Below are 22,990 nucleotides of genomic sequence, written 5' to 3'. Positions count from 1 at the left end.
TATCCAATTAACAGGATTTTTCTAATAGCTTTCACATTTATACTTATAACATCTCCACTTCATTAAATATTTAAAGGGGTTAACATTTTGAAAATATTAAACCAATGTTCTTTTTTGTTGTTCTTTAACTATTATAGCCCCAGAGAATTACCCCTATGGCAAGGAGAGGATTATGACAAAGAGGAAGTGCCAACAAGACAGGAAAGCACAAAAAGCTCACTTGTCTAGCCTCTATGGCAAGCTTGTCCAACCTATGGCCTCCCAGCCACATGTAGCCCAGGACAGCTTTGAATGAGGCCCAACACAAATTTGTAAACTTTCTTAAAACATTATGAGAGTTTTTTGCAGTTTTTTTTAAAGCTCATCAGCTATTGTTAGTGTTCGTGTATTTTATGTGTGGCCCAAGACAATTCTTCTTCTTCCAGTGTGGCTTAGGGAAGCCAAAAGATTGGATACCCCTATTCTAGGGAATTATGAAGAAAGAGAGAGAAACAGGGGAAGCATGTAATATAAGAAAAAATAAACCTCTGAGGTTGTAAGCCATCAAGATTGGAAAATACTTTGTCACAGCAGCAGTACCTAGCCTATCCTGACTGCTATTCTGGGTTACACCACACCCAGAAAGCCCTGATTGATGCTATCTCCAGCATCACCTAGACGCATTCCAAGCTGACAATCTCTCTCTCTGCCTTTTCTCTATCTCCTATAGAGGTGACACAATGCTCAAATCACTCATGAGAAGTTAGAATAGGTATGGCTCCATGTCTGGAACAAAACAAGAGTATATTTTTCAAGATTTATGTGAATCTTAGGTTATAACTTGAGGTTCAAGTCTCACCATTCCCAGGTATACTCTGTGCCTCATCAATTCACATCTCCCTGCCTTCTGTCCCCTCCCAGCCACTACCAATCATCAGCAGGAAATGTACCTGTGGAAACCATGTCTGGCCTTCCTTTCACCTGCCCTTATTTCTGTTCTTACTTCCCATCAGAGACCTAGATTTAATAATTCTTGTTTTCTTCTCTCATAGTCAACATTTTAGAAAATGTGACCAGTATCTCCTACAAAAGAAACCTGATTTTAATCATTGTCTTCTACCAATGACCAGAAAATATACTTCTTGTGGCCTCCATAATATCACTGTAACATCTCTTATCCTACAAACTGTCTTTTCAAAAGCAGGACATGGTGTGTCCTAAAACTTAAGCTTCCAATGTAAAGAGTTACATTTTAATTGAGATGAATAGGTTTGCCCTTTCCACTGTTGCAAATAAACTGAAAACAGCACTACTCCCTGGCTCACCATCATTAACTTTTAACAGACAATCCACCTCCTGTTAGCAATGATTGAAGAAGCCATGCAAAGATTGAACAATGAGACAGGCTTTGCAGTAATCCCTCAAGGGCAAGGAGACTTTGCAGACAAGGTACCTAATTCCAAGAGTAAGAGAGGCTAAATTATTCTTTCAGGTTCTTCTTGGCTTTTTGGGTTCTGTGGTTCTGTGATAATGTAACAAAGCTATTCTAAAGCCATTTAAGTCAGGTTAAGAGATTTTTCAGTTTAAAATTCTACACTTACTGGAATTGTTAGAATTCAGGGCTCACAAAATTAAAAAAAAAAAAAACTCCAATACTCTTGTATGTCAGAGGATAATTAAATATATTTGCTCATAGGAAGAGAGAGAAAGTTTTTCATTTAAAACAAAAGCACAAATATAATTGATTCAAAGTAAATTGAATGACTGATCTTTAGAAAAAATTGATTCAAAGTAAATTGAATGACTGATCTTTAGAAAAAATTATTTCTTAAAAAAATAAACTTTAGTGGCACTTACTATGTGGCATTCTTCTAAGTCTTATAACCACTCTGTGAGCTTGATAGACCCATTTTATGGATTGCAAAAAGGAAACACAGAGAAGTAATTTTCTCAATTACTATACAGGTAGTAATTGAAAACGCCAGGATTCAATCCAGGAATCTGGTTCTAGACTCTGTGCTTTTACTCACTCTGCTGCCACTTAACTAAGAGATCTTGAATAGAAATTTCAGGTTGACTAGAGATTTCTGGAAATCTTCGAAGAATTTCAGGACCCAGAATGACTTTTCGGGATATCTCCTGATAATAACCCACCAAGAGATCATCCAACCTGTGCTAGAACATCTCCACCAGTAAGAAACTCACTATGTATCAAGACGACTCATTGAACAAATGTAGTTATTAGTAAGTTCTTGATTCTGTTACGATAAAATCTATTTTTGTTACGATAAAATATTTTCTTGTTGCATCATCTATTAATTTTGATTCTATTCTTTTGAGTATGTAGTATAAATCTAAGCTCTCATTCTCATGTCTTCCCTTCAAATATATGAAGAATCATTTATCATATATAGTTTCAAGAATCATTACGAGCCTCATCACTGTCCCCTAAACATAATCTAGTTTGTCTGCATCACTCTTAAAGTGGGGTGCATATAACTGAACAAAGTACTAAAGCATGGTCTGATCAAGGCTGGATATGACAATACCTTCAATTTCCTTAATTCCAAGTTTTTTAACAATATTATGTACAAGAGACACTAACTCTTTTGAGTGAGTCATATCACATCAACAATTCATATTGAACTATCACTTATTGAACTATATATAAAATACAGTATAGTTCCAAAAGAGTATAGAAAACATATGTACAGTGTAAAGAACTAGAATAGATCGCTTCTCGGCCTTTTGGCTAAGATCAAGTGTAGAACTAGAATAGAAATCAACATCTGTGTATTCACGACTCAACTTTAAAAATATAACACTAAAGTGGTAGAAACCTCCACATACTTCTCTCTCTTTGAGGCTCTCTTCCCGTTCCCCAAAGTAAGCATTAGATGGTATTTTGTGTTCATTTCCATGTGTTTTTCATTATGGTTTTACCAAACATGTGTCCTTAAACAATAAATTGCTTAATTTTACTTTAAAAATATTTTATAAATGGAGCCATAATGTGTTTATTCTTGTTTCACTCAATGTTATGTTATGAGAGTCATCCTTTAAGTTCATTTTATACCTTTCACTGCCAAGAGGAATCTATCCAAATTTTTCCCATAGGGTGAATAAAATTTTACATTTATCTCTGTTACATAGAATATACCCATCTCTTTCATCTTAGAAAACATCTTACTGAATAAGAAAAATCTTAAATTGGTATGGGGATACTGACCATACTGTAAGCCCTGGATCCCTTCAAACACAGAAGCCCCAAGTCTTAAAGGAATTGCTTGAGAAGTAACTATGCTTCCATGATTTAAACTACATACTGAACAAAATGGTCTCAATTAAAAATAAAGTCAGGTGCCTAATAAATTTAAAGCTGATTTTGATTAAGCTCAAAGGCAAATTATAATTTTATATTATTTGCCACAGGTGTAAAGTATGCACATTTAGTTTTTTTGAGAAAATAGATTTCTTTAATTAACATTTTCAAGTGATCTTAGCACAGAAAGTCATTATGCCACTTGAAAATAAGGAATTTTTTAATTATTACGCAGGATATTTTTAGTTATCCTCCATAATAATTAAAGGACTATAATTCTTGGTAAATATAGAAGCAACACTAAATTCCTAGAATCAGATAATGTGGAAACTCTGAAAATCCATTTAATTCTCTCTCTCTCTCTCTCTCTGTCTCTGTCTCACTCTGTTTCTCTCTTCTCTCTCTCTGTCTCTGTCTCTCTGTTTCTCTCTTCTCTCTCTCTCTCTCTTACATACACACACACACACACACACACACACACACACACACACAGAGAGAAACATAATACATTATAGTAAATTATGGTAAAGGACTATAATCCTTGATAAATATGGAGGCAACACTAAATTCCTAGAATCAGATAACATGGAAACTCAAACTCCATGTTTAATTATATCTGTCTGTCTCTCTCTGTCTTTCTCTCTTTATCTTCTCCCCTACCACCACACATACAAACACACACTCCTGAAACTCATAAGTAGATGAAACAATACCCTGAGGTACCCTTTAAAAATCAGAACTGCTAGTCTGCAGGAAAAGAGCTTAATTTCCTCTCTTTTCCCCTTCTAATCTTCTAGTGGAGGTGCCAAATAGCAGCAGAAACATCAAAAGGCAAATGAAAAAGAGGACAGAGGAGAAAAGATCCTGGTTCATGCCTGTCATTTCCATGCAATCTTTTATCACACATTGACTAGGCATAATGGAGAGGTGTCAATAAGTAATGACCTTAGGACAGTAGAGGGGATCACTTACCTATCATTTTAGATCAAGGAGCCCCTGTTATCCAATAGTGGGGGAATAAACACTGATAAACACACATCACTACTGTATTTATTTAAAAGCAAAGCTAATATACAGCAGGGAGAATGTTCAAAAACCATTATCCTGTCCTATTAAGAATAACATGTCTACCATCCCTATTAATTTTTTCAACCAATAGATATGTACATATTCAACTTGAATGAAAAGCCAACAAATAATCTAGAGATGTTCTTATTTTCCAACAATGTTTTGATGAAACCTGATGGTTTAGGTATGTAGAAAAATACATTAGTCAGGATAGGCAACTGCAATAAAAAACCACCCCTAAAAACCTCACTGGCTTGTACCAAAAATAGTTTACTGTGGCTCACACTACTTGCCAGGGTTCCTATCAACTGTCGGGTCAACAAGATCTCTTCCCAATTATTCAGGATGATGAAGGCTCTACCATATGGCCTTTTTGGTCAATAGAGAAAAGTAACAGATAGCTGGAGACGTTTGTGTAGACTCTTCTAAGATTCATATCAGAGGCAATTTATGTCATTTCGAGCCCATTGACCACAACTAGCCACATGACTCAACCCAACTGCAAGAATTCTAGGAAATTTGGGGGAACATTACTGTCTTTGCCATAAAACAGTATCCAAATCTAGACTTTATGATGGTAGAAAGTTAGCAATCTCTCATTTTTTTAACCTCCTTTCTCTACCAGAGAAGCATTCATGAAAACCCAGTAAGAAAGGCAAATTTTCAATGGCCCAGGAAACTAGCAGTGTTCATCAATGATCTATCTGAATGCAACAAAAAATTCTACTAGTCAAAAGGCAGACAAAACCTGTAAACAATTTGCAGAGGCATGTGGACTAAAATATATTAGAATAAATTCATCCATTTAGTCCGGGTTTTTGCCTTTAAAGTTTGCCTTGGCTGGCCTTGGTTGATTCAGAGTCACTGCCAAAAGCAGCCTGGGATATTTCATTACCTCCTCAATCAGCTACTCGTACCAGTCTCTGCAGTTCAGTTTAACTGTGAGTACAGATAGATGGGAAGAGCTTTAGAGGCTTGACATTTCCTCTTAGTGAGAAATTTGGTAGGATAAGAAAATTTCTTGTTAGGCAATCAGAATTCATATGAAATAAAAGACTGGAAAACACTATAAAATAGGTAAGGAGCTATGTATATCAACCAGTCTCCCAGCTTATGATATGAGGTTCCTAGCAGCAAGTGATGGGAAGCTGACACAAATCAAAGAGAATCCAGCAACATTTTATAACTGATATTGTCCTAATAAGTAGTTTGGGATATAAGCAATGACCTCTGAGTAATTGTTTTAAAAAAGGTACTGAATGGAGGAAGAGAGTAGAACAACATTGGCCATCTCAGAAAACAGCTGTAATGCAACACTAAGCTCTATTTGCCCAGATTAGTAGGAATCTTTACTATCTGTTCCCTAGAGATCCCCGTTCCTGAGTCTAAAAACCCTCCAGGATGCTAACTCATCTTATAGAACAGTCTTGCCTACTTCTCCTTTATTCTGATACCAGAAATTAGATGCATTTCCTTGAGGATAGAAGATCTACTATAGTTTCTGAAATCTGGTTGAGAGGTGGGGACTCCCTTCTCTCCAGACCCTACTCATGGAATAGAGGGTGTACCTTGGTGCCACTGAAAATACTGGGGCCTCAGTTGCCCTTTCCCTGGCTCATGGGGAAAGGGTGTGATAAAAGAAAAACTTCAGCTAAATTAAACTTAAAGGAGTTTAATTGAGCAATGAATGATTCATGATTCGGGCAGCCCCCAGAATCACAGGAGATTGACAGACTCCAGGGGTGCCCCCTGGTCAGAAAAAAATTTATAGACAAAAATGTTAAAGTGACATACAGGAATCAGAAGTGAGGTACACAAACAGCGAGATTGGCTACAGCTCCACGTTTGCCTTATTTGAACGCATGCCTATTAAGAGGGAGACGTTTCTAATTATTGCCTCTTTTATTCTAAACCATGGAAAAAGGACCTAACAAATGATGTCCTTCTAGAAGAGTGAAGCCCTCCTGGCAATGTTCTCTTTAATCCATGATGTGGGTTAAGAGGAGTTTTGACTGATTATGAGGCAACGTATGTACCACTAAAGTTTCTCACCTACCTTGGGCCTTCATCTTTTATCTATTAAAGTATAAGTTTATTTATGTATAAGGCTGGCTTGCTGCAAAACCCTTCACAAATAAAATTATACCCTATAAGTGCACATTATAGACCCACTTTTCATTTCTATTGCTCATAGAGGCATAAACAAGGTAAAAATATTCAAAGATAAGAGTCTCATGATAGTAGAAGTTTTGATCTGTGATCTTGGGAAAAGCTGTTCACATCAAGGATGCCATCTTTTTCTGGCGAGAAACTTTCCTGGTTAGTTTTACCTTAAGGGTTCCAATGGGTGTACAGTTCCCGGAGTATGGAGGGACCCTTCTCAGTTGTGAGATTATAAATCCAAGGTTCAGCGCTCCAAAGTTTTACTGTAGTGTGGATGGCAAGGATAGTCTTTCTCTGATGTTTTCAGAAGATCCAATCTTCAGGTTCTAGATTGTGAAGGTCTTTACCTGGTGAAAATACATGGTAGCACAATAATCTACTGTTACATCAGCCTTCTTGCATGGGAAAGCTTTTATACAACCAGAAAACATGCATTGAAAATGACAATTGAATGAAATCTCTTTATAAATGTTTAAATGACACATTAGGTAGCCAAATGTACCTGAAGCTTTGATTGCCTTCCCGGGAATATGAAACCAAACATTAGTTTTAAAATATTTCCACAATCTATAAGTCACCACATCAATATATTCTATTTGGATTATTTTATCTTTTCCATGATGAGTCATGGAATGCAGAACCTTTAATAACAAAAGCTTTAAGGACTCGGGAAGGACTAGGAGGCTTTCCTGATTCTTCATGAGTCCATGCTTAACATTAGACTCATGTCCTCTTGAATACCACTTGTTTCTCCAATTTAGATGCATAGCACTGATAACTAATGGGTTATCATAGGTAACTTGACTTAGACCAGGGAGTTCATTTAAATTGTATGTTTAAACAATTTTAGTATTGGCTGATTTAGCATGATAATCTAGAGCTTGATTTTGAAAGGTTTGTCAAATACCAAAGGTTTAAAACATTGGATATTACAAAATAGAATCTTAGGTTACCATAAGTCATTCATTTAGCCAAAATGATAACTCAAAAATTTTTTAAAGAACAAAACATTCTGATAGAGAGGAGACTCAGCTTTCCAAACAAGATCCAATGAAGATACCATTAGGACAATTGACTCTGCCTCCTTTCTTTCCTTCCCTCCACTTTTCCCTTTTGTAGCTTACTTAAAAGGTAAACTAAAACCTTTTATCTTTTAATATTATATAAAAATCCTTTTTAAAAGAGAAAATTTTCGTATTTCCATTAGTGTATTTTTTGTGTTAAAGCTAGTTTTTAATGACATTTTGTTAATTTATTGTTTTAATTAGTTTGACCATAAGGTAAGATTTTCATAAGCCTTTTATAACCCTTTACAACATTTTTTCTCAGAGCAGAACAATGTTCTAAGAAAACTCTGTTGTTCTTCTATTCCAATGTCCAATTTATAGAAAAAAAAACCTGAATAATGCCATTTTAACTTTAGCCAATACATTCACACATAGAATCTCTTATAATTAATTTTTATAAACCATTCACAACTTGTTCTAACCTTTAGCTTTTTAATTTAAAATAAATCTTTAACCCTCTAACCTAGACAAAAATTTACATTCCCATACTTTTTATAATCTCTTACAAAAACACATTTTATTCCCTTTACAAACCTTGTATGTAAACTTATTTTTTCAGTAGTCTCAATTACATATTAAAATGTTAACTTTTAGGAACTTTTACTTTTGATGAAAACCTTGGTAAGTAAGGGATTTTAATTATGTACTAGGTGTGGAGCCTACAACCCAGACAGAAATGCAGACAAGATCTGAGTCTTTCCAGTGTCTAACTCCATATGTCCCAGGCCTCACCTAGCTGTAGAGCAGGCAAGCTGTACAGTTAAGAGACATAGTGGCATTTTATGAAGCATTTAGGAAGCCTAATCACCTTTAAATTGTAAAACATTTCTGGCATTAATTTCTTTTCATAAATTATGTCATGACTTACACATACCATGTATGACATGTTTAGACTTTCTGACCTGCCCTAAACATCCCTCTTTTTAAACAACCAGTCATTTTACTTTAGGACAATAATTTACCAAAAAACATCCTTTCTTATGTAAAATCTCTTTCTTTATAACCTTCTTTGCATAGCTAGGGGGCATGGCTAATTCCATATATCCCCAGGCCTTATTTAGAATTTAATGTCTTCAAAAAAAATTGAACAATTTTCGAAAGTCAAAGCAGTTTATGACCTTAAAGCATTTAGCAAACCTAATATCTGACCTGCATAATTTAGACAAAATATGCTTATTTTATCAATAATCTTTAAAGCTGTTTTTATTTCCCAATAATTACTAAAGTTACATGAACTAAAAGGCCTTACAGTTTTTATTTTGCTTTCAAAATATTTTATTTAAGGACTTGTTTTTGTTTAAGCCAATTAATTGGAGCTCTTTTATATAAACATTACACACAACACATATATAATTACACAAATAGACATAAGAAGATTACTATAGTAGTTGTAAGATTTTTCATTTGCCAGTTTTTAAGTTTCTTAATTGGTTATTGGCTTTAGGGTGGAGCCCTAGGAAGAACAGGGCCAGGAAATGGGTTTCTGGTGCCTTCTGTTTTTCCCAAGGAATCCAGGCTCTTAGAGCTTGAATATCTGCTTTTAATTAAGCTGACTTTTAACCATAGCACCCTTTAATAATATCCTTTTAAAATTTCTTATTACCCAGTTTGGCCAATATTTCTGGCTTTTGAACTTCACCAAAGATAACCTCCCAGGTGCTCAGAGAAAGGAAAACTTAGAATAGTCCACAGTGGAGAAGAGACTAGACAAGGTTATGTAGATATTAAACCAGAAAAGGCTTGCTTTCTAAACAGGGAATTGAACCTGGACTTCTAGTGTGAAAGGCCAAAACCTTAGGTACCGAGCTATAGCACAAGGAAAGCTCCACTGTTCTTCCCAGAAGGAGTCTAGAGTAGTTAATTTTGAGCTTGTAGAGGCTTTTAACTACTTAAGATAATTTTTAGAGCTAACTATGACATAAAACCTAAAATTCGTGTTCCCTGGAAGGTGGAGACCAAGAGAAAGTACTGCCATGTGGTTACAAGGTCAAGCTCCCAAGGACATGAAACAAGATGGAGACCCCATCCAGTTTTTTGTTTGTTTATTTCAGGGACCTGCAGGAAAGTTTGTTATTGACCAGCCTGCTGGGCCATCTTGAGCAGTGAGCTTATGGGGTCCTAAGCCCATGTTTTATTCTAAGGTACCCCTTGACACAGAAAAACAAATTCATAGCACAAATATATCAGTTTAAGACTAGCCTCGGAATTCTTTTTTGCATTAATCAAAACTTTACAGAAGAGATAAACAGTGACTTTTTTTTTTTTTTTTTTTTTTTTGAGATGGAGTTTCACTCTTGTTGCCCAGGCTGGAGTGCAATGGCGTGATCTTGGCTCACTGCAACCTCCACCTCCTGGGTTCAAGTGATTCTCCTGCCTCAGCCTCCCGAGTAGCTGGGATTACAGGCACCTGGCACCACACCCAGCTAATTTTTTGTATTTTTAGTAAAGATGGGGTTTCACCATGTTGGCCAGGCTGGTCTTGAACTCCTGACCTCAAGTGATCCACCCACCTCAACCTCCCAAAGTGCTAGGATTACAGGTGTGAGCCACCGTGCCTGGCTTAAACAGCGATTTTTACCATTTAATCAACTGTCTGCCAGAGAGGGAGAAGCCAGAAATCTGACTGGTAAGAAATTCTTACCCTTTTGCCTGTATGCCAGGTTTCTGTGTTCCCTTTCCCTGAGTAGCCCCGGTAACCCAGCTTGCCGCACCATAGCACTGGGGAACAAGCTGCATCATAAAGGAAAATCATCTTTTTTCATTCTGGCCAGAATAAAATACATGCGATAAAACAGACTTAGCCACTCTGCTTAGCACCCGATATCAAACTGGCAAGGCTTAAATTTGCCCTCAGATGGGCCCCATCATCTTTAATCCAACCTCTGACTAGGAGTTTCAACACGTGGTGTCTGGGCATGATGGTTGCCCTGAGTAACAGAAAAGATGAAAAACAGAAAGGAGAGAGTGAAAAGGTTTGCCTGTGGCAGGGTGGGGAAGGCAAAATGCTCAGGAAGGCCAGAGAAAGACCAACCCATTGCAGTGACACTGAGAAGTTCAGGCGGCTGCAGCTGCTGTTGTAAAAGGATTCTTTTTCCAGCAGTCCCATCAGCTCTCAAGTTTTCCCTTTTGGGGGAGGAAAAAGCTCTCCATGTCCCACGATCCTAATTCTGTCACCCATAGTTGTCAGCAAAGAGTGCAAGGCAGATTATTCCAAAGAAAACAGCAGTTGACATCCCGTAGTGCCAACCCTGTTCTTAGCCAAAAGGGACTTTACCGAGAGCCCTCATTTTTAAATGTACTTCAGTGCATTGTTGTTCATTTGGAACGTTCTACTGTAAGTTACCTTTAGTAAGATTTTGCCATTTCTGTAAGACTTCACTGCCTCCCAGGCCTAAAGTATAAGCCAGAAGGAACTCAGTTTTCCAGAAATTAAGGATTCCATTTTTACCTAAAATATTGGCTTTACTCTCAGGCTCTCTTGATTAACTTATCCAATGATTTTTCCCTGCCGATGCACGCAAGAAAAATGAACAAAAGGGCAGAACACAAAAATCCTTGTGAATTTTCAAAAGCCAAACTCTATAACCCCTGAAATAGTACTGCTTACTACCAGTTCCTTTCCGACCCAGTCAGATATAAGAGGCCTCTAACTGGATCCAAGCCAGTTAATTCCCGGATCAAATCTGTTCCTGGACCCAGTCCAGTTTCTGTCACAACTCCAAACCCAGTTTGGATCAGAAATTTGCTCAAAGAAATTCAGAGAGCTCAAAACACAAATCCCCAGAGCTCCAAAATCCAAGAGGGAGCTTACCCACGATCCCCAGCTGCTCTGAGAGATCAATGGACACAAGCGGGTCCTGCATGTACCTTGCGTGTTTATTCAGCACTCCTGGGGGTCACTAGAAGCTCCACTTTGGATCCTGCTTCTGACATCATCTGATAAAAGAAAAACTTCAGCTGAGTTAAATTTAAAGGAGTTTAATTGAGCAATGAACGATTCACGAATTGAGCATCCCCCAGAATCACAGCAGATACACAGAGACTCCAGGGGTGCCTTGTGGTCAGAACAAATGTATAGACAAAAAGTTAAAGTGATGTACGGGAATCACAAGTGAAGTACAGAAACAGTGAGGTTGGTTACAGCTCCGCGTTTGCCTTGTTTGAACACTTAGCAGTCTATGAGTGGTTGAAGTATGACCACTGGAATGGCCAACACTCAACTATTGTTACGGTGCATACTATTAAATTAGGTTTTCAATTTTGTCTGGCTATTAAGCTAGGTTACAGTTCATCCACAAGGACTCAAATATAGAAGTACGGAGTCCTTCTCAGGCCATACTTAGTTTGCTTTTACAGATGCCTGTATTAATCTGTTCCACACTGCTAATAAAGACATACCCAAGACTGGGTAATTTGTAAAGGAAAGAGGTTTAATGGACTCACAGTCCCACATGGCTGCCTCACAATCATGATGGAAGGTGAATGAGGAGCAAAGTCACATCTTACATGGCAGCAGCTAAGAGAGAGCTTGTGCAGGGGAACTCCCATTTATAAAGCCATCAGATTTCATGAGATGTATTGACTACCACAAGAGCAGAATGGGGTAAACTGCCCCCATGATTCAATCTCCACCTGGCTCTGTCCTTGACAGGTGGGGATTATTACAATTCAAGGTGAGATTTGGGTGGGGTCACAACCAAACCATATCAGTGCCATACTAGGAGAGTCAAGCCGAGTTGAACTAGGACCACTTCACACACACACCAAAAGTTACTAGCACTTAAAGTGGGTATATCATTTAGAGAGAAGTCTGTCATTGTCCTTGTTCCAGGACCAGAGCTGTGGCTCAGAGATTTTGCCCAAACACAGAGAAGCACGCTGTGTAACAGAATATTTCAAATCTCTCCCCAAAGAAATTGACTCCATTTCCAACAAACCATGGACAATTTCAAGCCTAAAGGCACTCTCAAAAACAGTGAAGGTTTGTGAAAAGCAACTGGGAAAAAATTGATAGATTCGTTAGAGATATAGCCTAAATTGTAAGCTGGATGATTTGCTATAGAGAAATAGAAAGCAAGACATCTGGGAGGAGCCCTCTTAGGGTCAAAACAAATCTCAAAAACTGACCTCAGGAACAATTTTTTTAAAAAAGCCCAAATTTTTGGGTCAGTTTATAGAACGATCTATATTCCAGGGCATTGTTGAAAGCAACAGAGCCATCAGCCAGCAAGTAGTGGAGCATAATACCTGGGTATGACTAGAGAAAAAGACAAAAGAGAGCTCTGCCAAATCCACTGTGTTGCCAGCTGACTGTGAGCATATCAAACTGCATCCCCTGAGAAACAACTTTATAGACTTTATGCTTCAGAGGAAGAAATAAATTTCACCAAAATAATCTAGTCAATCAACAAACAAGTAAATAAGCAAATAACAACAAGCCCCGGAAGACCAGTACCCAGAATTGTTACAATATACTACCTAAAATTTTTCAAAAAAATTTATGGGACATATAAAGAAGGAGGAAAGAATAAGCAATACACTGAAAAAAAATTGTGGACAACAGAAACTGCCTGGAAGACTTACCAAATGTCAGATTTAACAGACATCAGATGTCAGATTGAACAGAAAAAGTTTTCAAAGTAGAGATTATAAATAATTTCAAATAATATTTTCAAATAAAAAGGGCCATCATTTAAAAAGTAAAGTATGATTACAATGTCACATCAAAAGACAGCTAAAAGTGAAAAAGCTAAAGCTAAAGACAATAAGAAAATTTTGACTACATCAAGATAAAAATGACTCATCACTTAGACTGAAACTCCAAGAAGATTAACAGCTGATGTCTCAGCAGAATTAATTGAGGCCAGAAGGACAACATATTCAGAATGAACCAAAAAAAGCAATTATTAACCAAGAATCCTATATCCACCAAAATAAGGTAAAATAATGACGTCCTAATAAAAACAGAGGGAATGTGTTGCTAGCAGACCTGCCTTATAAGAAGTACTAAAAGAAATTCATGCTACAAACAAGTGAACCCTGAGAGTAATTGGAATATATACGAAAAAAGCAAAAAGAACCAGGAAAGGTAATTTTCTAATTGTAAAAGTCAGGGCATTTCTTTTCCTTTCTTCTTCTAAATGATTTTAAAAGTAATTGTATAAAGAAGTATCTAATGTAATGTTGAGCCTATAACATAAAAATGTAATATTTGTCAATAATAGAACAAAAGAGGTGGGTGGGGGCAAAGCTGTATTGGATTAAGGAAATGACTTCAGATGGCAACTTGTATCCACAGGAACAAATGAAGAGAACCAGAAATGATAAATTAAAAGGCTAACACAACAAAAGCTATAAATGTGTGTGTGTGTTTGTGTGTGTGTATTTGTTCTCCTCAATATCCTTAAAAAACATAAAAGCATGTAAATTTATCATTACAACAATGCATTGTTGGGTTTCTAATATTCAGATATTAGATGTAATAGATGTAATATGAATAAGAATACTATCACAAAAATGGGGGGAAGGGAACAAAGGTATATAGAAGTAACATTTCTGTATCTCACTAGAATTAATTTGGTATAAATCTCAAACTGATTATTATAAGTCACAGTGTATATAGAAAAACCCTAGAGTAACCACTAATGACTCAAAAATATAGTGAAAAAATAATTTAAAAAATTAAAATGCTACATTATAAAATATTCACTTAATGCAAAAGAAAGCAGTAAAGCAGAAACAGAGGAACAAGAGAAACATGAGATATATAAAAATCAAAAATGGCAAACATAATTCCAACTATATCAATAATAGCACTAAAGGTGAATGGACTAAATAATCCAGTCAAAAGGCAGAGATTCTCAGACTAGATCAAAAAACAAGAGTCAATACATGATATCTATGGGAAACACACTTTAGATTCAAAATACAAATAGACTTAAAGTAAAAAGATGAAAGAGAAATATCACGCAAATAGCAACCACAAGAAAGTTGGAATGGTTATACAATTACCTGACAAAATATACCTTAAAACAAAAGATATTACTATAGATAAAAGAAGACGTTTTTTAAAAGATCAATTAATCAGAAAGATACATCAATCAAAAATATATATGCACCTAACAACAGAGCACCAATACATATGAAGTATAAATTGATTTAAATGAAGAGAGAAATAGACAATTCATCAACAATTGGGTACTTCAATACCCAATTTTCACTCATGGGTAGAAAACTAAGCATAAGAACCACAAGGATGTAGGAGATTAAAAACAGACATAAGCGCCACCTACTGGCCTGAAAGTTGAATGGTGCAACACAACAGGAAATCTGCTGACTCAAGGGCACAGTACTGGAGAATGAAATAAGCTTCCTGAGACTTCCATCACCCTGAGCCCACAGGAGGCAGTGAGTGAGGCTGCTCACATGCTTAGCACATCACTACTACAACCAGCATTTGAGAAAGCCACCATACAAAGGCTATTACCAAAGAATTTATACAGGCTCTTTGCCACTGAAAATACCCAGAACCAAACCCAAAAGACACTACACCACATCATACAGTACAGATACCTCCTCAAGGGGGCAAAATAATCCTGTCCGAAGGAAAGCAAAATAAAAAAGTAAGAAGGAGAGATAGCTTATCCAGATAAGAAATAACCAGGGAAACAACTCTGAAATTATGAAAAAAACAAAATGTAACAACACCCCCAAAGGGGAATACTAACTCCTCAGCAACAAATCCTAACAAAAATGAAGTCTTTGAAATATCAGATAAATAATTCAACATACTGATTTTATTTATTTTTTTTTTTTTTTTTTTTTTTTTTTTTTTTGAGACGGAGTCTCGCTCTGTCACCCCGGCTGGAGTGCAGTGGCGCAATCTCGGCTCACTGCAAGCTCCGCCTCCCGGGTTCACGCCATTCTCCTGCCACAGCCTCTCCGAGTAGCTGGGACTACAGGCGCCCGCCACCACGCCCGGCTAATTTTTTATATTTTTAGTAGAGACGGGGTTTCACCGTGGTCTTGATCTCCTGACCTCGTGATTCGCCCGCCTCGGCCTCCCAAAGTGCTGGGATTACAAGCGTGAGCCACCGCGCCCGGCCCAACATACTGATTTTAAAGAAGCTCAGTAAGATCCAAGAAAAAGCAGAAAACCAATACAAATAAAACAGAAAACCAATTTAGGACATGAAAGAAGAGATAAATGTCATTTTAAAAAAATACACACACACAAAACTTCTAGAAATAAAAAATTCAGTCAAGGAGTTACAAAATACATTGAAAGTATTAACAATAGGCCAAGTGGAAGAAAGAATTTCAGAGCTGGAAGACAGGTCTTTCAAATTAACTCAGTCAGACATAATTTTTTTTTTTTTTTGAGACAGAGTCTTGCTCTTTCACCCAGGCTGGAGTGCAGTGGCGCGATCTCGGCTCACTGCAGGCTCCGCCCCCCGGGGTTCACGCCATTCTCCTGCCTCAGCCTCCCACGTAGCTGGGACTACAGGCGCCTGCCACCTCGCCCGGCTAATTTTTTGTATTTTTAGTAGAGACGGGGTTTCACCGTGTTAGCCAGGATGGTCTCGATCTCCTGACCTCGTGATCCACCCGCCTCGGCCTCCCAAAGTGCTGGGATTACAGGCGTGAGCCACCGCGCCCGGCCTCAGACATAATTTTTTTTTTAAATTTTTTTTAATGAACAAAGCCTTAGTGAAATACAAAAGTGTACAAACCTATAAGTTATAGGTATTCCAGAGGGAGAAGAAGAAAAAGCAAAAAGTATGAAAAACCTATTTGCAGAAATACTTTAAGAAAACTTCCCTGGTTTTAGGAGAGATTTTGACATCCAGATACGAGAAGCTCAGAGAATTTCTGGATAATACATTGCAAGAACTTCACCAAGAGTATCCAAAGTCAATGTAAACAAAATAATCCTGAATGGCAACAGAGAAGTGTCTAATTGCATATATATATAATCATATCAGACTAGTAGCTGACTTCTCAGCAGAAACCTTACAATCCAGAAGAGATTGGAGGTCTATTTTCAGCATCTTTAAAGAAAAAAAAATGTCACCCAAGAATTTTATATCCTGTCAAATTAAGCTTCATAAATCAAGGAGAAATAGGGAATTCATCAACACTAGACTGGTCCTCCAAGAAATGCTCAAAGGAGTTTTGTTTTTGTTGTTGTTGTTTTAGTAGAGATGGTGTCTCACTATGTTGACCAGGCTGGTCTAAAACCCTTGGCCTCAAGCAATCCTCCCCCTTAGCTTCCCAAAGTGCTGGAATGACAGGCATGAGCCACTGCCCAGCCTCAAAGGAGTTCTAAACATGGAAATTAAACAACAACATTCACCATCATAAAAGATGACATAAGTACAAAGCTCACAGATCTTATAAAGCAATTACACAATCGAAATCCCAAGGCAATCAGTTAACAACAATATGATAGAAACAAAACCTCACATATCAATATTAACCTTGAATGTATGTGGCCTAAATGCTCCACTTAAAAGATACAGAGTGGCAAACTCTATAAAAAACGAAAACCCAAACATGTGCTGCCTATAAGAGACACACATACTGGCTAAAGACAGCTATAGACTCAAAGTAAATGGGTGGAAAAAGATATATCATGCAAATGGAAAACAAAAGCAAGAGAGAGTAGTCACCCTTATATCAAATAAAACAGACTTTAACCCAACAACAGTAAAAAAAAAAAAAAAAAAAAAAAAGACAAAAAAGGTCATTATAAAATGATAAAGAAGTCAATACAACAAGATTTAACTGTCCTAAATATATCTGCAGCCAACACTGGAGCACCCAGATTCATAAAATAAATACTACTAGACCTAAGAAAACATACTGATAGCAATATAATAAGAGTGGGGGACTTCAACACCCCACTGACATCACTAGACAGATCATCAAGGCAGAAAATCAATGAAGAAACTCTGGACTTAAACTGGGATGCAGACCAAATGAATCTAATAGAGATTCACAGAACATTTTATCTAACAGAATATACATTCTTCTCACCTCCACATGGAATATATTCCAAAATTGACTATATATTTGCCCATAAAGCAAGTATCGATAAACTCAGAAAATCAAAATAATAAGTATCTTCCCAGATCATAGTAGAATAAAATTACAAATCAATACCAAGAGGAACTCTCAAAACTACACAAGTACATGAAAGCAAAACGACTTGCTCCCAAATGACTTTTGGGTAAATAATAAATTAAGGCAGAAATTGAAAGACTTTTTGAAACATATAAAAATAGAGACACAACATACTAAAATCTCTAGTATACAGCAAAAGCAGTGCTATGAGGAAAGTCTGTAGCACTAAATGCCCTCATAAAAAAAGATAGAAAAATCTCAAATTAACAACCTAATGTTGAACCTCAAGGAACTAGAAAAATAATAATAATCCAAACCCAAAACTAGCAGCAGAAAAGAAATAACAAAGATCAAAGCAGAACTAAATGATATTGAGATTATTTTTAAAGGCACAATGAATCAATGAGACAAAAAGTTAGTTTTTTAAAAGAATAAACAATATTGATAGATTGCTAGCTAGATTAACCAAGAAAAAAAGAGAGATTCAAATAATTATAATCAGAAATGAGAAAAGGAACATTAAAACTGATGCCACAGAAATACAAAAGATCCTCAGAGACTACTATAAACACCTCTTTGCACACAAACTAGAAAACCTAGAGGAAACTGATAAATTCCTGGAAACCTACAACCCTCCAAGATTGAACCAGAAAGAAATAGAGATCCTGAACAGACCAATAATAAGTAATGAAATTGAGTCAGTAATAAAAAAAATCTTTCAACAAATAAAAGCCCAGGACCAGAGATTCATAGCCAAATTTCACCAGATACACAAAGAAGAGCTGCTATCAATTTTACTGAAAATATTCCAAAAACTCAAGGAGGAGGGATTCCTCTGTAACTCATTCAATGAAACCAGTGTCATCCTGATACCAAAATCAGGCCAGTACACACACACAAAAAAGCAAACTACAGACCAATATCTCTGATGAGTATAGAGGCAAAAATTCTCAAGGAAAAACCAGCAAACTGAATCCAACAGCACATCAGAAAAATAATTAATCATGATCAAGTGGGTTTTATTCCCGGGATACAAGTATGGTTCAACATCTGCAAATTGAAAAGGGTGATTCATCACATATACAAAACTAAAAAGAAAAACCGTATGATTATCTCAATAGATGCAAAAAAGGCATTCAATAAAATCTGAAGTCCGTTCATAATAAAAACCCTCAACAAACTAGGCATCGAAAGACCATACCTGGCTGCTCTGCCTATGGAGTAGCCACTATTTCATTCCTCTAAAAAAAATAAAAATAAAAATAAAAAAGTACCTAAAAATATAAGACCCACCTACAACAAACCCACAGTCAACATTATACTAAATGGAAAAAAGTTGATTGCATTACCTTTAAGAATTGGAACAAGACAAGTATATCCAATCTCACCATTCCTATTCAACATAGTACTAGGAGCACTACTCAAAGCAATCAGGTAAAAGAAAGAAACAAAAGGCATCCAAATTGGAAAAGAGGAAGTCAAATTATCTCTGCCCACTGATCACATGATCATATACCTAGAAAACCCTAAAGACTCCTCGAAAAAACCCCTAGACTTGACAAACAAATTTCAATATACAAAATAAACATACATAAATCCACAGCATTTCTATACACCAGTAACATTTAAGCTGAGCGCCAAATCAAGAACTCAGTCTCATTTGCAATAGCCACACACATACATACACACACACAAAATACCTAGCAATTAATTTAATCAAGAAGGTGAAAGATCTCTACAAGGAAAACTACAAAATACTGTTGAAATAAATCATAGATAACACAAATGGGGAAACATCCCACACTCATGGATTGGAAGAATCAATATTGTTAAAATTACCATACTGCTCAAATTAATCTATGCATTCAACTCCTATCAAATTACTAATGTCATATTCCACAGAATTAGAAAAAAATTCTAAAGTTCACATGGAATCAAAAAAGAGCCTGAATAGCCAAAGAAATCCTAAGCAAAATGAACAAATCTGGAGGCATCACATTGCCTGACTTCAAATTATAATACAAGGCTACAATGACTAAAACAGCATGATACTAGTACAAAAATAGGCACATTAATCAATGGAACGGAATAGAGAACCTGGATATAAAGCCACATACTAACAATCAACTGATTTTTGACAAAGTCAACAAAAATAAACAATGGTGAAAGGACACCCTATTCAATAAATAGTGCTGGGAAAATTGGCTAGCCATATGCAGAAGAATAAAACTGGACCTCTATCTCTCACCATATACAACAATTAACCCAAGATGGATTAAAGATTTAAATGTAAGACCTGAAACTATAAAAATCCTAGGAGAAAACATAGAAAAAAACTATTCTGGACATTGGCATAGGCAAATAATTTTATGATGAAGATCCCAAAGGCAAATGTAACAAGAATGAAAATAGACAAATTGGACTTAATTAAACTAAAAAGCAAAAGAAAATAATCAACAGAGTAAACAGACCACCCACCAAATGAGAGAAAATATTTGCAAATTATGCCTCTGACAAAGGACTAATATCCAGAATCTACAAGGAATATAAATAACTCAACAAGAAAAAAACAACTCCATTAAAAGTTGGGAGAAGAATATGAATAGACATTTCTCAAAAGAAAAAATACAAGCAGCCAACAAACACATGAAAAAGTGCTTAACATCAGCAATCATCAGAGAATTGCAAATTAAAATCAGAATATCATCTTATACCAGTCAGAATGGCTACTATTAAAAGGTGAAAAACAATAAATGGCATGGATGTGGAGAAAAGGGAACGTTTGTACATTATTGGTGAGAATTTAAACTAGTTCAACTTCTATGGAAAACAGTATGGAGATTTCTCAAATAACTAAAAATAGAACTAGCACTGGACCCAGCAATCCCACTACTGGCTATCAGCCCAAAGAAAAGGAAACAATCATATCAAAAGGGCATCCGTATTTGTATGTTCATTGCAGCATTATCCACAATAGCCAAGTCATGGAAGCAACCTAAGTGTCCATCAACAGTTGACTAGATAAAGAAAATGTGGCATACATGCATGATGGGATACTATGTAGCCATAAAGAATGAAACTATGTCCTTTGCAGCAACATGGATGGAGCTGGAGGCCATTATACTAAGTGAACTAACTCAGAAATAGAAAATCAAATACCACATGTTCTCACTTATAATAGGGAGCTAAACAATGGATACACATGGACATAAAGATGGAAATAATAGACACTAGAGACTCCAAATAAGAGGAGGTTATGGAGGGGAGCAAGGGATAAAAAATTATCTATCAGGTACAGTGTTCACCATTTGGGTAATGGGGAAACTAGAAGCCCAGTCCCCACCAGTAACAATATACCGATATAACAAACAAGCACATATACACCCTGTGGGTAAAATAAAATAAATAGATAAATAAATAAAAAGAACTGGGAGTCCAGAATAAAACCATGTGTCTTTAGTCAACTTATTTTTTACAAAGGTGTCAAGACAATTCAATAGTGAGAGAATAGATCTTTCAACAAATCATGCTAAAACAACTACATAGCTACATGCCAAAAAAAAAAAAAATTGGGCCCTTACCTCACACCATATGTAATAATTAATCCAAGATGGATTAAGAATATCCATGTAACAGCCAAAACTATAAAACTCTCAGAAGAAAATATAAAGGAAATATCTTCATGCCTTGGATTTTGAAATGGATATGACAGCAAAAGCATGAGCAAGAAATGAAAAATTAGATAAGTTGGCTTTCATTAAAATCAAAAACTTTTGTGCATCAAAGAAACTACCAACAAGGTAAAAGAAAACCCATAGAATTAGAGGAAATATTTGCAAATCATATGTCTGCTAAGGGCATAGTATACAGAATATATAAGAATTCTTACAACTCAACAATTCAACAATAGGAAGACAATTTTAAAATGAGCAATCTCAGAAAACATTTATCCACAGAAAATATACAAATGGCCAATAAACACAAGAAAAAATGCTTGACATCATTAGTCATGAGTTTCCTGGGGCTGCCATAACAAAATACCAGAGTGGGTGGCAGAAAAATTTTTTTCACAGTTCTGGAATCTAGAAGAACAAGATCAAGGTGTCAGCAGGTTTTCTTTCTTCTGAGGCCCTTCTCTTTGGCTTGCATATGTTTGTCTTCTTGCTCGGTCTTCACATGGTCTTTCTTTTGTGCACATAGATCCCTGGTGTCTCTCTATTTGTCCTAATCTTCTCTTCTTATAAGGATATCAGTCAGATTGGGCTAGGCCTCACCCTAACAGCCTCATTTTAACTTAATTACCTATTTAAAAGGCCCTATCTCCAAACACAGTCACATTCTGAAATATAGGAGATAAGGGATTCAACATATGAACCCAGGAATTTTGGGGAAGATAATTCAGGTCATAACCATTATAATGGGAATGCATATCAAAACCTTAATGAGATATCACTTTATAGCCAGTAGGATGCCTAGGATCAAAAAGTCATATAATAACAATGTTGGAGAAGATATGGAGGAATTGGAATGCTCATATACTGCTGGTAGGGATGCAAAATGATGTAGCCTTTGGAAAACAATTTGAAAGTTCTTCAAACAGTTAAACATAGGGTTACCATATGACCCAGTAGTTCTACTTATCGATATATACACAAAAGGAATGAAATCATATGTCTACATAAAAACTTTTCCATCAGCTAATTAATGGATACATAAAAATGTGTTGTGTCTATATAGTGGGATAATATTCATCTATAAAAGGAAATTATCCCAGCACTTCGGAAGGCTGAGGTGGGTGGACAGAAGGCCGAGGAGTTGCAGATCAGCCTGGGCAACATGGCGAAACCCCATTTCTACCAAAAATACAAAAACAATTAGCTGGATGGAGTGGTGCACGCCTATAGTCCCAGCTACTCTGGAGGCTGAGGTAGGAGGATGGCCTGAGCCCAGGAGGTGGAGGTTGCAGTGAGCTAAAATCATGCCACTGCACTTTAGCCTGGGAAACAGAGCCAGACTCTGTCTCAAAACCAAAAACAGGAATAAAGTACTGATAAATGCTACAATGCAGATGAACTTTGAAAACATTACACTAAGTGAAATAAGCTGATCACAAAGGCCTCATGTTATGTGATTCCATCTATATGAATTGTCTAAAACTGGAAAATTTATAGAAACAGAAAGTAGATTAGTAGTTACTTAGGGATATGGAAAATGGTGGACAGGGAGAAGATAGCTAAAGTACACGGGTTATCTTATTGTGGTGATT

At 36.4% G+C, this 22,990-nt stretch overlaps 1 long non-coding RNA gene across 1 annotated transcript in view; it reads right to left on the bottom strand.

Annotated features, from left to right (window-relative positions):
* Positions 1-22,990, bottom strand: part of LOC129459358 (uncharacterized) — a 129,711-nt gene that overhangs the window by 81,675 nt on the left and 25,046 nt on the right. Inside the window, exons 5-6 of the long non-coding RNA XR_010114924.1 lie at positions 11,411-11,535; positions 6,700-6,879 (exon numbers count right to left, since the gene is read on the bottom strand). This is a non-coding gene — a long non-coding RNA (uncharacterized lncRNA). The remainder of the gene's footprint in view (positions 1-6,699; positions 6,880-11,410; positions 11,536-22,990) is intronic.

Source organism: Symphalangus syndactylus, chromosome 13, assembly GCF_028878055.3.
Source record: "Symphalangus syndactylus isolate Jambi chromosome 13, NHGRI_mSymSyn1-v2.1_pri, whole genome shotgun sequence".
NCBI lineage: Eukaryota > Metazoa > Chordata > Mammalia > Primates > Hylobatidae > Symphalangus > Symphalangus syndactylus.
This window is presented reverse-complemented; position numbering and strand designations above follow the sequence as displayed.